A 19,108-nucleotide genomic window follows, 5' to 3' on the forward strand; every position below is an offset into this window, starting at 1 on the left:
AATATATTAATTTATACCTGTAAAATAGTGTCTGTATGTTTGTGTATGTCTGTGTGAACACATGTATGCAAATATTTCTGATGTATCTAATAATGATTTTTCACTTCACTGTCTTGGAATATTTAATGAGTTAATACATGTTTCAGCACATCTGAAGCATGTCTTCTTTCTTTCTTTAATGTCTCTTCTTTTGTGATGGCTTCATGAACCCCAGAAATGTTTAACACACGATAGGAAACCTTTTCTTTACACCACCTGGTTGCTTTGTTTTCTGTTATTCTGGGTCATATTGCCACTGATAATCTGGATGTACTAGAGCCATGACTTTTACGGCAAGAAAGGAATTCCCATGTGCCGGGGCTGTACTTGTGTCACTTGTGTAGTACAGAAACCCATATATGCTGGTAGAAAAAAAAAAAAAAACAACTTTCTCACTTTTAGGGTTCCATTCAGTTATGGCAGTATCTTGCGAAAGAATGCTTAGGGTTATAAATAAATACAACTTTTGCCATATTATTTGTTGATTACACACATATGTATACAGGAATATTCCCTAAATGCAGTCACAGTGCTAAGATATCATCACCTAATAAATTTAAGTGTTAGCCACATTCTGAACCAAAAGTATATAAATGAAAATTTATTATTTTAAATGATGCCTGAGTGGAAAATTTTTAAATTATTGGATTTTTTTGAAAGAACTTTATCATTTTAAACAACGACCACTAGCCACAAGGAAAGAAGACAAAGTTTGAATAGCTTCTGTCCCTCTGCTTTCCCTTTTCCATTTGTAAGAAAGGACTCTGGGGTTTTCACTGTTACCTGATTGATGACAGAGCCTTCTGAGGACATTCCAAGACAGTACACAGTCCTGTGGTCTCTTTGGAAATCCATGTAAATAACATTTCAAGGGCAATACCTCATTGGTATTCATATAAACTTTTTAAAGAGTTGAGTGATAGAATTAATCCCTTATCTGTAAGTTTTGAATTTATATTGTTTAATCCCATGTACAAAACCATTTTTTTTCTTCCAAAAAATGGAGACTTGACAAAGCATCAAATTTTTTATTTTGTTCCTTTTTTCTGGTTTTGAGACGGGGTCTGATTCCATCACCCAGGCTGGAATGCAGTGACAATAATCACAGCTCACTTCAATCTCCACCTTCAGCACTTCTGATGATTAACTCCACCTGAGTAGCTGATCACAGGTGTGCCACCACCCTGGCTAATTTTTGTATTCTTTTTGTACAGATGAGGTTTCATCACATTGCCCAGGAGGGTTCAAATTCATATTTTTATTCAAGTTATTTGACATTCTAAAGTCTTCAAGACATTCTGTGAGATTTATTGTTTTCAGGGTGAATTGAAACTACTGCGTTTTAGAATTTTTACAACTTGTAAAATACATTCATTTGTTCTAAGCATTATATTTTCCCCTATATTATCATCATTCTTTACTGTACCGTGTGAGAGTTTCCACTATATCCAATCTCAAGTATTGTGTCAGGTGTACAAAATTCCTTCTACTCTACAGTATATCTAATATACCACATAACATATATACATACATGGGTTCATTCTATTATATAGTATATGCATTTCTATCTATACTTCTATCTATATATTTCACCTTAGTGAAATACACTGTAAATTATATTAACTTATTTATTTTTCTGCACTTTGAGTTAGTTCCTCGAGTGTATGACTTCCTTCCACATCATTGTTAGTACTGATGTGTCTGTGTCATACTGCTTCACATATGAATTGACTGTATCCAATGTATTTTTATACTATTATTCAGAGCAATCATTTGATATTTTGATATTCTAACATTTTTCTTTCTAATCTTAGCATAATTTAGTATAATTTCTTTTAGCATTTCTCAGAATAATTTCTTTTAACATTTCTTAGCATAATTTAGTATAATTTCTTTTAGAAAAAGATAAACTATAGCATATATTCTGCCATCTGTATTGCCTAAAAGAGCATTAACTTCCATGAATTTATCCTTGGCTATGTACCAAGTTGGTGGTGATTTTGGATCTCCTTTCAGTCTAATATCGATAATAAACTTGATAACTTCTTGGGCATTGCACAAAATCATCACTGGATTATATCAGAGTGAGTTTTAAATCAGCCAATTCAGAGTTTCCTGGAGTGGGTTGAGGTGTATCTATAGGCAGTCTATAGGAAAAATAATTTTGGCAGTAGTGGGTAGTATTTAAAGAAAAAAAGTTATCTTGTCATTTATAATGCACTAAACTGTATCTTCTATCATCAAACTTTACCCAAACAAAACAGCTTAGAAGGTTATGCCAGGACCAGGTTTTAGGAGAACATACAGTGTGTGATGTTCTCAGTACTTTGAAAATTAAGAATAATTACATTTATATTATATTAGTCAACATTTTATGAATGGCACTTGGTACTCTTGTCAAAAATTTAATACCTTTTTACTTTACAAGAAGCATAGCTTGGAGGCAGAAAAAATACACACCCATTTGCATGTGAGTGTACGTGTGTGTGTGTGTATCTTGAAGACACAGCCCTGCTAAGTTGTAATATAGCAGAATGCCTTGCTCTGTCTCTCATTCTTTATACCCTTATTGGCCAGGCTACAGCAGGACACTCAACTACTTTTAATGACTTTCATTACTCCCTCTTATTTTCTAGGTTAATGACATATTGAAAGTGCTAATGGCATAAAATTTTCAAATAGCTCACACACTGTTCATGAAAGAGGCAGTGTATTTTACTTTATAAGCACATAATTTTTCCCAGGGATTATTAACTGCATCATTTTGCTGCTTTGTAATTTATCAATTTAATTGTGGAAGTTTTGTAAAAATAAAATCTAACAAAGCACAGTCTCCCAACTGAAGATGTGGTTGTGAATGTGGCCATATTCCATGTCACCCCACTGACAGCAGGAGGTGGTCATATTCCATAATGTCCCCCGAGTGATGGCAGGAGGTATTATATAAGCTGGAAAAGGAATACGGAAAATCAGAGACGTCAATCTGCTAGCACTTTGTTTTCTAAAATCCTATGATATTCCAAATCATAAAGACCCACTAATTAGAATAAACGAAGGACTAGAAAAGGTGTAAAACTTTGGCATGAATAATCTTTTTCTATTTCGAGTTTCATGAGTCATCTCTCCAAGTGCAACTTATAGAAAATCATTCAATTAAATTATATTCTAAAAATTCAAAAAATTAGTTTTACTCATTTAATTATAGAATATTTACATAAACAAGAAATAATACTATTTCTGAGTATGCCTCTTTGAATCATGTATTCTGTCCCTTATTCTCTTTTATGGTGCAAGAGACATTGATATATTCAGAGTATTTTAGATAATAATAAATTTTTGAAGTGCAAGAAGTGGAAGAAGCAAACAATATTATATATACGGTCAAGTCTTAAGGAAGAATAAGAATTGTTCTCAAGCAGGCCCTCTGGAAATTAACACGGTATTTATCAACTGAATTATACTCAAGATATAGCTCAGCTTAGGAACCTATTATTTTGTCAGTTCTTTAGCAGGAGTTGAGTGTTAGTTACACTAGTATCTTAAATCTATTTTGTTAGAAGTTTCTTAGTTAATGCTTTCTGTGAAAGTCTTAAAGAGGTGTTCTCATCTGCATGTGGATATTCAGCTTTTCCAATACTATTTTGAAAGACTCATTTCTCTAATGTGTGATCTTGTTGCCTTTTGTCAAAAATCAGTCATCTGTAAGTGAATAGCTTTATTTCTGTTCCTCTATTATAACTCCATTGGCAGCCTTTATTCTCATGCATTATGCAAAATCAACTTAAGTGGATTAAAGACTTATTATGGGTAAGATCGCGAAAATGATAAACTACTAGAAAGACAATGCTTTATAAAATTTTGTCTAAAACAAGAATTTCTTTTCTTTTCTTCTTTCTTCTTTCTTATAATTTATTTTTTTTTTTTTTTTTTGAGGACTTGGACCTGCCTGTTTCAGGCTGGGAGTGTGCAGTGGCCAGGGGATCTCGGTCACCGCAAGTCTGCCTCCCGGGTTCCTGCCATTCTCCTGCCTCAGCCTCCTGGGAGAAGTTGGGACAGGCCGGCCACACCCTGGCCTCGGGTTAATTTTTTTTGTGTTTCTTTAGTAGAGACGGGTTTCACTGTTAGGGGCTGTGATGGTCTCGATCTCTCCCTGACCTTAGATCCGCTCCCGTCTCGGCCTCCCAAAGTGCTGGGATTAGGTTTTGCCGCACCCGGCTCTACTTATTTTTTAGAAGGAGCGGTCACTTCCAGGCTGGATTGCAGTGGTGCAATCTAGGCTCACCGCAACCTTCACCGCCTGGAGTCAAGCAATTCTCCTGCCTCAGCCTCCCAAGTAGCTGGGATTACAGGCATGCATCACCACTGCCCAGATAATTTTGTATTTTAGCAGAGATGGTTTTACCATATTGACCAGTCAACTTGAACTCCTGATCTCAAATGATCCAATCCGACTGCCTCCTAAAGTGCTGGGATTACAGGCGTGAGCCACCACACCCAGCCAAGAAAATTTTTAATAAGACCTCAAAAGCACAGGCAAATAAAAACAAAATAGGAACATCATAATTTAACTAAAAAGCTTTTGCAATGTTAAAGTAAACAACAACAAAGTGAAGCAAACGACCTCCAACGCTTTTGGGACAAGAAATTTTAAATAAAATCTCAAAAGCACAGGCAAATAAAAACAAAAATAGACAAATGGAATTACATTAAACTAAAATGCTTCTGCACAGCAAAGTAAACAGCAAAGTGAAGAGATGATCTACAGAATGGGAAAAATATTTGCAGCCTATTTATCTGACAAGGAGTAAACATCCAGAATTTACAGGGAACTCAAATAACTCAATAGCAAAAGAACAAATAATCTAATTAAAAATAGACAAAAGTAACATCTTAAGCAACGTTTCTCATGAGAAGATATAAAAATGTCCAAGAGGGATATAAAAAAATGCTTAAAATTACTAATCATCCAAGAAATGAAAATCAAAATGAAAATCTGATATCTCACTCTAATTTGAATGGCTACTATCAAAAACACACACACAAAATCTAATGTTGGTGTAAATGTGGAGAAAGAAATGCTTACATACTTTAAGAATGTAAATTAGTACAATGATACTGAAAAATAATATGGAGGTACCTTGAAGTGTTAAAAATAGAGCTACCCTGTTACTCAACAATCCCACTATTGTGTGTATATCCAAGGAAATTGAATCAGTATGTCAATGAGATGTCTCTACACTGACATGTTTATTGAGACACTATTAACAGTAACTGAGATATGGAATCAGTCTAAATGTGCATCAACACTCTAATGGATAAAGAAAATGTGGTATATATACAAAATGGAATACAATTCAATTATAAAAACAATTCTGCCCTACAAAAACAAGGATCCTTTTAAGTGGAAAATACAGAGACAATGTGGCTATGCAAACTATTCACTCTACAAAAAATTAATAACCAGAAGATGCAAGGAATTCAAACAACTCAACAGTAAAAAAAAAAGTAAATAATTCGATTAAAAATGGGCAAATAAGCTAAATGGAGATCTCTCAAAAAAGGACAAATAAATGGTCAACATGTATATTAAAACATGTTCAACATCACTAATTATTAGAGACATACAAATCAAACACAATGAGATATTATCTCATTTCTGCTAGAATGGCAATTATTAGAAAGACAAAAATACGTGCTGGAAAGAATGTGGAAGGAAGGGAATTATACACAGTCTGTGAGAATGGTAAATTAGTATAGCCATTATACAAAACAGGGTGGAGCTTTCTAAAAAAAATTATGTGATAGTTTCTTAAAACAGAACTACCATACGATTCAGCAACCAACTATTGAGTATGTATTCAAAAGAAGGAAAATTAATATGTTGAAGAGTTATCTGCATTCCCATGTTTATTTCACCTCTATTTACAAGAGTCACAATATGGAATCAACCTAAGTGTTCATAATCTGACAAATTAATAAAGAAAATGTGGTATAAATACACAATGGAATACTATTCAGCCATAGAAAGCATGAAATCCTGCCATTTGCAGCAACACAGTTGAACCTAGAGAACATTAAATGAAATAAGCTGGATACAGAGAGACAAACAATGCATGATTTATTTATATGTGACATTTAAAGAAATTGATCTCATTAAAATAGAAAGAGAATAGTGGTTACCAGAGGCTAGGGAGAATAAAGGTATGTTAGGAACAGATTGGTCAACAGGTATAAAGTTACAGTTAGATGAGAGATATATGTTCTGGTGTTCTGTTGCACAGTAGGGATATTATGGTTACTAATATTGTATTGTATATTTTTAGTTTGAAAAGAGGATTTCAATGGTCTCACACCAGAATAAATGATGAGTGTATAAGATGATGGATATGCCAAACATTGCGATTTGATTATGACACAATGCCTGTATTGAAACATCACACTGTACTCCATTACTATGTATAAACATCATGGATCAATTAAAAATAAATAAATACATGCATACATATTTTAAAGTGTTCTCAGAAGGGGGACTGAAAGAAGCAGGACAGGGCAGGAAAATGACTAAGGAAAGATGTGATCTATACTGGAAACTAGCTTCATGCTTGTGCCACATGTTCCCATACAGTTCAATCTACACACAAAGATGATCCAACCTTAAAGCCAGGAATTAGACTCTTGTACCATTCTTCTCTGTCAGTTACTGGCCTTGTACCTCTGCAACAAGTGTCATTTTCCTCTAAGGAGGCGAGAGAAGGTGATTTTCCAAAGGAGGATACGGTGTGGGGCCAGACAGTCAACATTTATGGCAGCTGAATGGGTGCAATATCCTGGGGAAATTGATACAATTAGCTTCCAAAGTCCCTATTCCAGACAAGCTGGCTAGTTTAGGAAGTGTTTCCTTGAGAGGCTATATCATTGGCCATGTCCAATCTCCTTTGGGCCAGGGGTTCACCTTTGATGTCTAGTAGATTTATGAAATTAACATGTCCCAAAGAGAATTTTGATTCCAATCCTGTAAATATGCCTTTTTTCCCCAACTCTTTCTCATCTCAGTTAATTACATATACTCTTGGGAGATGCATATGGCAAACACCTAGAAATCATACTTTTCACCCCTTAATCCCCATATTCAATCTATCAGCTAAACCTTGCTTAATTGTGTTCATGTTTTTGTTTTGTTTTTACTGTTCTAATGCTCCCTTCTACCACAGTATCTAATATGTTTGAAGGTAATAATCTTGCCTATTTGTATATCTCACTATAATCAAAGGTAAATATGTTTGCCACTCAATTAATCTTTGTTTAATTAACAAATACAGGTCCAGAAACCTCAAAGATTAATATCTATATTTTGTTGTATTTTATAGTGATGCCCAAAAACCTCTATTTATGTGATCAATCTTAAGTGAATAGCTGCAGAAATGAAGTGTTGCTTCATATTCCCTTTACCTTCTTTATACCAAGTTTTGTATCATCACAAAAAAGAGTGCAATATTTTCTCTAATGTTTAATGCTGTGATCATTCAATTATATAGGTTCTGAAAGCATTCTTTAATTCTAACTCAGTTTTCCTCATTAATCAGGGTGTAATTTTCAACTTAAGACATCCCACAGGACTGGAAGAGATAAGCAGAGAATACTTCATTAATTATCATAATATTATGCTTTAAAAATAGAAAATCAATGTTTCTATGAAAAGTACATTAACAATACAATTTAATCTTTGCATCTGGTCTCTAATCAAGAAACATGATTCACACAGGGATACTTTTTTTTTTTTTGAAAACACATTCCAATCCTCATCCCAGGGTGCCATTCTTCATCTTAATGTTGGTGTGTTTGATACATTAACACATAGAACATGGAGCTTAAATTTCCTGCTGATCTGTTATTATGTCACTTAATCTTCTCAGGAGATACCTGTCTTATAAATATAGGCAAGAAAGACAAATGACAACTCCACAGATAGATGCATGTTTGCTGTGTTTTTAACAAGACATATACTAGATATACTGACACTAAAAGAGAAGCATGAAGTATACCTCCTTCCAACTAGGAGCACTCAAAGAAAACACAAAATTAACAAATGAAAAATATCTTTGAACATTCATGTTATAATTATGAACTTACAAAGATCAAATTACCTTTTGAAATATTTTCTACAAAGCCATAGTGTTTAAAAAACCATAAATGAAATTAAGTTGCTTGAGCAGCAGGAAATTGAATTTTAGACAGAAACTGTCAGACTGATATCATCTATCTTTCCAACAAGGATATCAATCATTGTTTCTTCCCTCCCTTCAGTACTACTTTCCACACTTTCAGCTGTCTATGCTGAAATAGCCGAATTGAGTTGCTTCTGCCTTACTTGTGTTTTATTTTTCAATTTTTAGTAAGCCTCTGGAGGGATAGAAAAAACAAATAATGCTGTTTATAATAATAAAAAACTTTGGATAGTTAAACGTAAAAGTATTATAACACAGTGTAAATTTCACTGCTCCTTAAATGAGAGATATTTAAAAACAGACATAAAAATATGCATGTTTATTATAACTATTTGGTTATATATTTTCTTTTATAGAAGTCAATGTACGTTCTGCCATGAATTAATTTTCTAAAGCTAGAAATCTTTGTAAAAGAAGACTGTACTCTAGAGTTTGTTGTCTAATGTTATAGTGTTTGAAAGTCTTTTTTTTTTTTTTTTGAGACGGAGTCTCGCTCTGTCGCCCAGGCTGGAGGGCAGTGACGCAATCTCGGGTCACTGCAAGCTCTGCCTCCCGGGTTCACGCCATTCTCCTGCCTCAGCATCACGAGTAGCTGGGACTACAGGTGCCTGCCACCGTGCCCGGCTAATTTTTTGTATTTTTAGTAGAGACGGGGTTTCACTGTGGTCTCGATCTCCTCACCTTGTGATCCGCCCGCCTCGGCCTCCCAAAGTGCTGGGATTACAGGCGTGAGCCACCGCGCCCGGCCAAGTCTTTTATAATTAAATACATTTCTCTAAGCTGGTATGCATGCCTCTTACAATAGTCTAGGCCTCTTGCTTACTTTTACAATCAAGGTACTTCTTGATACTAGAATTATTGAATATCATCAAACAGTTTTAAATATAATATAATACCTTGATTTTACCATACTATAGATCCAAACTAATTCATATTCCTTAATTATTAACTTGATTATATATGACTGAACTTTCCAAAGTGGATTGTGTTTAAATTTTAATTCTTTTCCTTACTCGTAAATTATGATGTTTTTAAAAATGCTTCTTATAAAAACTAGTTCTTGTAAAACTTTTAACTAATTATTGGCTCTCGAGAGGTATTTTTAAATTAATGCAAATAAAATGTAATGTGAATTTCAATAACATGCATGGCATTATAAATACCATGTAATATTTAAGTTGGAAATAAAGAGATTTGAACACCAAAATATGGTTTATTGCATTTATAAATTTAATATTTTATATTTGATTTAATAATAATTTTGGATGCACTATATGTGTAAACTGATGTGAACTATACATATACACAATTTTGCATGTAATAGTACAGTGTTCAGTGATTCCTTTGGTTCAGTTATTTACCAACTATGGATCAATCATTTTTAAAATAGCATTTTCTCTAATAAATTTCCTAAAGAATATATTTGTATAATTTCTATTGTTTAAAATATAAAAATGTTTTACTGAACTTAATGATGAGAAGTTGAGAACAGATACCATGTCATTTTAATATTTATTGAGGGTTAACTTTAGTATATTAACTGTATTCTTCAATTACAGCTGTAGAAATTGTTTCTCGGTTAGTTTCTAAAAGATAAGGTGGATGGTGAAATTACAATTTTAAAACAATGTCTATAACTATATTTTGATTGGGTCATACCAAACATGCTTTTTCTCTCTGAAATTAAATCATCATTTTCTATATAATTAGTAATAATTTCAAAAGTCTTCCTATTTTCAGTCAGCCATTTAATTAAACTCAATGTTTATTATCACATTCTGTTCTAGTCTCTGAAACTTACAAGACCCTGAGGATGATTTTCAAAAGTATAAGTTTACTTTACTGTTAAAAATGCAAAGTTTATAAACACAATAGGGTCTGATATTAGTAATAGGCAGTATGTAGAAGTAACACAGTCTATAAGTCAAAAAAAAAACAAACCTCACTTCTATTGCTACGTCAACCATAGCAGTTTGTTCTTCCAGAACAAGCATGATTCTGATAACAGGAGTTAACATTAAATCTTCTAACTTAGTTTACATGTTTTAAAGAAATTTAAGTTTAGGTTTCCAGAGTAATCTTATGTTTCAGACACTGCTCATTGCTTAAAAATCAAAGACATATTCCATTTTCTTCCTTAAAGATATCGAATTTCTGGAATAAAGTTGTGGCAATGTTCTTAAGAAATCTGGATTCCTCTATCAGCTCCAAAGGTAAAGAGAAATAGTCTAATCTAATCATAGGCCAATGTGATTTAAATAGAAGCCTACTCCACTCATAGGTGGATTTTAAAAAGTTGGTCTCATAGAAGTAGAAAGAAGAATAGTGATTACCAGAGCATGGGGAAGGTAGAGGAATGAAGAAATGGTGAACGATTGTTCAGTGAGTACAAAGCTACAGTAGGGTAGAAATAGTAAGTTTATTGGACTTATTACTGGATAATAGTATGATTAGAGTTAACAATAATGAATTGTATATTTCAGAATATATAAGAGGAGAGGTTTTGAATATTCTCATCACAAAGAAAAGATAAGATTAAGGGAATTAATATGCTAATTACCCTTATTTGATCATAACAATGTATACAAGCACATTACAAAATATTACATTGTACTCCATGAATACATGGTAATGTGTGTGAATCCTTAACATATATTTATGGAGTAAATGTAATATTTGCATACATATACAATGCAAAAATATAAATGCATATTATTAAATATGGAGAGAGAAAACATTTAAAGGTATGAAAATATGTAAAATCAGTTGTCTAAAATATGCAAAATCAGTTGTCTAAATGCTTGCCTACCCTGATTGTAATTGTAAAAGTAACACACTTTTATAATTTTTATAAGCATAGACCTATTCATTAATTTCAAGTAGATTACAGATGTCTTTTATCAAAATAAAAACTGCAAATTCAAAATGCAGATAATATTTTTGTAGGTTTAAGATAATTTTGAAACAACTTTCTAACTTGACCATTAGTATTATCGGATAGTTCTGGGGAGCTTAACTAGAATGAAAGGAATCTGCCTCTGGCAAAGGAGAGTAAGATCATACAGAAATATTTTGAGAGTATAAAGTTGAATTTCTGTATATAGGAAAAATACTCAAAGTCCTTTCATTTGTAAATATTGTCAATCTAAACTAAAAACACGTGTGTGTGTGTGTGCACGTGTGTGTGTGTGTGTGGTGAGAGAGAGAATCACTCTGTTGCCCAGGCTGTAATACAGTAACACAATCATAGAACACTGCAGCCTCAATCTTATCTCAAGCAATTCTCTCACCTCAGCCCTACTGAGTATCTGGGACCACAGGCATGTGCCACCATTTTTTAACTGTATTTTACTTTATTAACTAATTTTTTAACTTTATTTTATTTTATTATTTGTTAAGATAAGGGTCTCACTATGTTGCCTAGGCTTTTTTTTTTTTTTTTTTTATATTCCTGAAATCATTATATTAAAAAAAAAAAAAAAAAAAGAACCATTGGTTATAAAATTGAACATGTGGTTTGTCTCTTAAGATAAAATCAATATTGTTAAGTATTCCAACTTGCTGATCAAGAAAGCTTAAATATCTATTAGGATTGCTGTGTCAAATGGTATTTCTGATTCTAGGTCTTTGAGAAATCTCCACATTGTCTTCCACAATGGTTGAAGTAATGGTACATATACACCATGGAATACAATGCAGCCATAAAAAGGAATGAGATTACGCCCGTTGCAGGGAATTGGACGGAGCTAGCAACCTCAGCAAACTAACACAGGAACAGAAAACCAAACACCACATGTTCTCATGTATAAGTGGGAACTGAACAATGAGAACACATTAACACCAGGAGAGAAACAACACACAGTGAGGCTTGTCAGGGGTGGAGGGAGGGAGAACATCAGGATAAACAGTTAATGCACACAGGGCTTACTACCTAGGTGATGGGTTGATAGGTGCAGCAAACCACCATGGCACACGTTTACATGTATAACAAACCTTCACGTCCTGCACATGTATCCTGAAACTTAAAATGTAATAAGTAAAAATTATTAATGCTGAAATAAAATAACATAATATTGGAAAGGTCTGTAAACTATTAGAAAAGTAATAACCAGGTACTAACTTGTACAAATATGATCACACTACTTTGAAAGTTGAGAAAACTTGTCTAAGAAGTTGCCCAAGATTGGAACCCAGAGTTTTCTTAGGAAAAAGTTGTGTGTTTTCCATGATACTTGTGTCTGAGGGTACAAATGTAAATGTTTATGTTGTGGAGACTCAGTACAATGGTTCTAGGATTTATTAAATAAAATGTTACCTAATGTATTGATTATATTTTTAGTAAACAAATATAGATAAACAGGATAGATCTGTTGATGCTTGAATTAATTGACTATAGGGTGTTTTTGTACTATATTCCAATTAAATATTAAAAATTACCTACACAAAGTAAGTTTTAAATTATTAACTTATGTCATGAAATTAGAAAAATTTATGTTTTTTGAGTACATTTCTCATATTTGTAAATAAAATGTTTCCAGAAAACAGAAAACTGCTCTTTCTGAATTTAATAGTGTGTGGCAAGTAGTGGGGAAAACAAGCACCTAATTCATCCAGAAGTGGTACTAGTGGATTATGAATGTGCATTCTTATCTTAATCTAACATTTCTAGTTCCACACACAGTGGAAATAATTTTCTGTCCCATTAAGAAGACTTTACTTCCAATGATGGTTTTCAAAGTAGTTTCAAGATCTATATTTTTATATACATTAATAACTAGATAACTGGGATCCATACTCATAAACAAACTCTGCAAATCAAGTTAAAAAAGGAAAAAAAGACAGAAAAGCCCTGAGCAATGGCTATTTCTAAAAAAAAAATAAGTGAAATAAAGTTATTTCACAAATATTAAAGTGTAAAATGACAAAATACTGCTGTTGAATATTTCTGTAGTAGTGAATTTATAAAATAAATTTCATTTGCAAAAATAATACTTATTTTTCAGTAAGGGGTGTAAATAGTTCTTATTCATGATCAAAGTTCAGACAGTGTGGTTTTCAGGCAAAGCTTATTCAGATGGTCATATATATGACTGCCCAAGAACAACTGTCTTTAGACGGTTGCTTTTTGCAGCTCTCCAATGTTGTCTTTATTCCCTCCTTTGTCACCAAATTTCTTAGGATCTAATTGAAAACTAGGAGAAAAGTTTCAAGGTTAGGTAGATAATGTGCATGTGTGTGTTTCCTGAATAGTACTGCATGACAAACACTCCCAAACTCTCAGTGGCTTAAAACTATATTTATTTATACTAATGAGGCCAGGTAGCTCTATTTCACAGATCATTGAGGTGTTCCACTAGGCTTGAAAGACTCTAGGCTGATTGGCTACAGGTCCACTTCAGGTATCTTTATTCCAGTTCTCAGACTGAAAGAGCATGGCTCCATGGGGCCATGCTCTTCTCATGCTGGCTCAACATACCTGATAAAAGTTCCCCATATGTTTTAAAGCTTCAGCTAGAACTGTATAACTATATTCCATTAGTCAAGGCAATTCACATGGCCGAGCCCAAATTCTCCCTAGTTGGAAGCACTGCAAAGTCACATGGAAAGAAATATGGGTGTTCAATTATATTATAGAGAAAAAGTAAAAAGTTAGAGGCAATACTATATCGACCAATACTAGTTTTCCTGTCTCTGCTTCCAAGAGAAGGTAGGAGCTAGCTTAACACAGTGTTCTTACAGATCTAGATTATGTCGCCAATTTTTCCAGCATTACAGTAATCCTTTGGCCTCCCACATCTAATTTTAGTACTATAAACTGTTTTTCCCTCAACAGATACAGTCCAAAATCTGTGAGTCTTATAGAAGCAGTTACAAATTATTTAAATGATCAACTTCACAAAGCCAATCTTTTATCTCTTTTTAAAAAAGTAGCTTTGAGGTTAATATTCTCTGTAAGAATTTATTCAGAGTGAACTAAGATTTTGACATATTAGGTATTATCACAACTCAGGTAAAAGAGCCTCTAAAATATTGAATCTTGGATAGTAGTTATTCTAGTCTCTAAATCTTTCATAATCAGACTGTCTTAAAGAGAGTTGTGAAAATTATGCTGAGATATTTCAGTGCCAACAGTTTTGCTTGTGCATTCTCTCTATATATGCACATATATACATGCACACACATTTATGAACTAAGAAATAGTACATATTTGTTAAAAGTAATACCAAATGAGATTAATTTACCCTACATATGCAAATATATTCCTAAAAAGTATATTTCAGTATTTTTAATAATTTTAATTTGTCTTAACCTACATATTTTATATTGAGAACAAGTGTTATATATACAACAGCCCACTTGGGACAGTGTACATCATTGATCTGAACAGCAGATCAGCAGTGTATATGAAGTTTTCTCCATTCACCTTGTAACATTTTTCAAAAATGCTTTTATTCAATACATTTTGACATGAGTTGGAAACTTTCTGCAAGTATTGTTTCCTCTGGATAGAAGGCCTTGTATCAAAGAACAATTTCAGAATACATTTTTAATATCCTGCATTTCTCAAAGAGGGAATAGAATTTCAAACTGATATGTTCTTAAAAGACTTATAGCTAAAGTCTAATGCATTACTACATATTACAGTGAAAGGGTAAGTCTTTTAGAAATTCCTCCGTACTGTTTTTTATTCAGTGAAAATTATTTTATAAGTTTCAAAGGCAGTGAAATTTGTGGTAAATTACACATGGGAGAATGTTAAAAGATATGTTATTACAAAAAAAGTTTTCCTCCTGTATTTTAGATAATGTTTTGCTTCTCTGAATTAAAGCAGCATTCACCTTTGTATTGAAAAATTCTATCTTTTAAAAGTAACATTAAAAGGTTAAACTTTTTCAACAGCAACAACTGGAGTGATGTGATATAGCTGTATAGTGACAATTGAAATGAGAGAAAAGTGGTCAAAAATAAATATTACATTCTGTGGGGGCAAACGAAGGACTTATTTTATAAAAACATATTTGTCAAAAATATAAAGAGACCCTGAATAAAGAGAGCAAACAAAAACTGTAGAGTGTATTAGAGCTTGGAACTACATTGACAGTACTTTATTTCTACAATAGTTCAAACAACTTATTTCAGACATAGTAGAGATAGTCGGAAAACAGAAACATTTACTAACATAACATTTTAAGAAATTTTTTTTTTTTCTTAAAAAACCGTTCAGGTTGGGTGCAGTCGCTCATGCCTGTAATCCCAGCATTCTGGGAGGCCGAGGAGGGTGGATCACCTGAGGTCAGCAGCTTGAAACCAGCCTGGTGAACATGGTGAAACCTCGTCTCTACTAAAAATACAAAAAATTAGCTGGGTGTGGTGGCATATGCCTATAATCCTAGCTACTTGGGAGACTGAGGCAGGAGAATTGCTTGAACCTGAGAGGCAGAGGTTGCAGTGAGGTGAGATTGCACCATTGCACTGCAGCCTGGGCAACAAGAGTGAAACTCCATCTCAAAACAAACAAACAAACAAACAAAAAAATTGTTCAAAGTCAATCTAAGGAGATTATTAACAAAGTTAAAGAGGTTAATATAATAATAGTAAACATAAAATAAAACTAAATATTAAGTTATCTGATTAAAATAATGTAATGCACTTTTGACATTTTTAGAAATTTCCAGAAAGGGATATGTGTAGTGCCTTTATATGGCAAGCCTTCTTATACTTACTTCATACTCTTTCCAAAGACTAGTCAGTTGATGTACAATCATTAATGACAATTTACAGATAAATAACAAATTTATACCTCCAGATTGCATGTACTTCTCAAAATCTACTCCTATATATTCAAGTGACTAGTAGAGATCGCTGCTTCAATATCTGAAAGTCATACCAAACTCAAACCATTCATCATAAAACTGGACCATTTCTACTATTTCACACCTTTGTATTAAGATACCACTTTGTCCTGTTACATAAGTCAGTAATGCATCATCCTTGATATCTCTCACTTTAATCCAAGTATTTACATTATAACATATCCACTGTCAATCATCTATATTCAAATAAAAGTCATTCCTTTCATGTACACAATAAGCCTCATTCACTCTAGCTTACACATGGCAAATATACTGGGTTTTGTTGGGTTTTTTTGGTTGTTGTTGTTGTTTTTGTTTTGTTCCTTTCACAATTGTTATTAGCATGCCATATTAGGGGAACCCACCCCCAATATTTCAACATAGGTTCTTTCTATTTTCCATAAATGTCAGTCAGTCTGAGAAATAAAGAGAAAGAGTACAAAGAGAGGAATGTTACAGCTGCGTTGCCAGGGGTGACATCACATATTGGTAGGTCCATGATGCCCACCTGAGTCGCAAAACCAGCAGGGTTTTATTCAGGACTTCAAAAGGGGAGGGGGTGTATGAACAGAGAGTAGGTCACAAAGATCACATGCTTCAAAGGGCAAAAAGGAGAACAAAGATCACATGCTTCTGAGGCCAATAAAGATCACAAGGTAAAGGGCAAAGCAAAGATCACAAGGCAAAGGGCAAAATCAAAAACTCCTGATAAGGGTCTGTATTTCAGCTGTGCACATATTGTGTTGATGAACATTTTAAACAGCAGAAAACCGGGTTCGAGAGCAGAGAACCGATCTGACCTCAAATTTACGAGGGAGAGGTTTTTTCCCCACCCTAATAAGCCTGAGGGTACTTCAAGAGACCAGGGTGTATTTCAGTCCTTATCTCAACCGCATAAGACAGATACTCCCAGAGCGGCCGTTTATAGACCTCCCTCCAGGAATGCAATTCTTTCCTAGGGTCTTAATATTCCTTGCTAGGAAAAGAATTTAGTGATAGCTCTTCTACTTGCACATCCATTTATAGGCTCTCTGCAAGAAGAAAAATATGGCTCTTTTTGCCCAACCCTGCATGCAGTCAGACCTTATTTTTGTCTTCCCTTGTTCCCTAAAAATCGCTGTTATTCTGTTTTTATCAAGGTGCATTGACTTAATATTGTTAAAACACACATGTTTTACAATCATTTCATACAGTTAACCCAATCATCACAGTGGACCTGAGATGACATACAACCTCAGCTTACGAAGATACCAGGATTAAGAGATTAAAGTACGACGACAGGCGTAAGAAATTATAAGAGTATTATTAGAGAGTGATAAATGTTCATGAAATCTTCACAATTTATGCTCCTCTGCCCTGGTTCCAGCCTGTCCCTCTGTTCAGTGTCGCTGCCTTCCCGCGACAATGGCAGGTGATTTTATTTTTCTACTTTTAAACAATCAAACAAACCTCAATGTCATTTATAGGTACTGATTGTTACATAAATCCTCTCATAGTAGAATTCCTTGAAAGAGTTGTCTATTTTTGAAGAGCTCAGTTTCTTTTCTCCCTTACTCTCTTGAACACATTTCATTGAAGGGATTTCGTCTCTCCATTTCCCTGCAACTGCTCTGTCAATGTCCTTATGGCTCCACATTGCTAAGTCCAGTGGCCATTTTCCAGGCTTCATTTTACCCATGATCAGCATTTGAAAGAGATTATCACATATTCTTCTGCTTGAAACACACTCCTCACTTGGTTTTCATTCCAGACACCTCTTTCGTTTTTTGTCCTATCTCTTTAACCACTAATTTTCAGTGTTCTTCACCAGATTCTCCTTTTGGTATGATTGTTAATGTTGCACTGGGTTCAACACTTTTTTTTATTATTTTTAAAAGTCTGTATACAAACTTCATATGTGATTCTATCCAGTTCCATGGTTTTAAATATCATGAACATGCTGATGACCTCCAAAGTTGTATCTCTAAACCCGCTCTCTCCTCTGAACTCCAGATTCAAGCATGCAATGGTTATTATGTTATCTTTATGTGGATAGCTTATAAACACAGCAACCTAGCTCAGAAGAGTCCTCCCAACTCAATTGAACATGATGATTCTCTTAATTATATGCTTTCATACAATCATGTCCTTTGTCTTATATATAAATATATATTTTGCTATTCTTACCTATTAGACTCTTATCTACTAAACAGTATGGATCTATCTGATAATTCTTTTAATATATAATATAAATACATAGAACAATAGCCATCACACAGGATGTGCTAAATAATTATTTGTAAAATAATGTAGTAAATGAATTTAATAACTTATTTAGAAAAATAAGATTCCCTTTATATTTCAGAATAAAATGTTAATAAAAATTTAGAACAATTATTTACTATTTTGAGAATAAATTACAATTAAATGCAAGGTTGAATAATGGGTTGTTTAATTTTGTGTTGATATATTTTCTAGAATTGGATCTGTGGTATGCATTAGAAACATGTTTACTAATATGTAATTATTTTACATGCATAATACGTAGATAAGTAAAAAATAGATGGTAAAATTATGTCATAGTTAAATTTTAAAACCATGTATATTTCAAAATAAATTGAAATCCAGTGCTATTAAACAATTTTCCAAGATTATATAAAGAATTTATGACAAAAATTTTCTCCCATTCTGTAGGTTGCCTGTTCACTCTGATGGTAGTTTCTTTTGCTGTGCAGAAGCTCTTTAGTTTAATTAGATCCCATTTGTCAATTTTGGCTTTGCTGCCTCAGCTTTTGGTGAGACATGAAGTTCATGCCTGTCCTGAATGGTACTACCTAGGTTTTCCTCTAGGATTTGTATGGTATTAGGTCTAACATTTACGCCTCTAATCCACTGAATTAATTTTGTATAAGGAGTAAGGAAAGGATCCAGTTTCCCTCAGCTTTCTACTTATGGCTAGCCAATTTTTCCCAGCACTTATTAACATACTACTTTTTTTTGTTTCTCTCATAG

Source organism: Papio anubis, chromosome 5 (genome assembly GCF_008728515.1).
Source record: "Papio anubis isolate 15944 chromosome 5, Panubis1.0, whole genome shotgun sequence".
In the NCBI taxonomy this organism is placed as follows: Eukaryota; Metazoa; Chordata; class Mammalia; order Primates; family Cercopithecidae; genus Papio; species Papio anubis.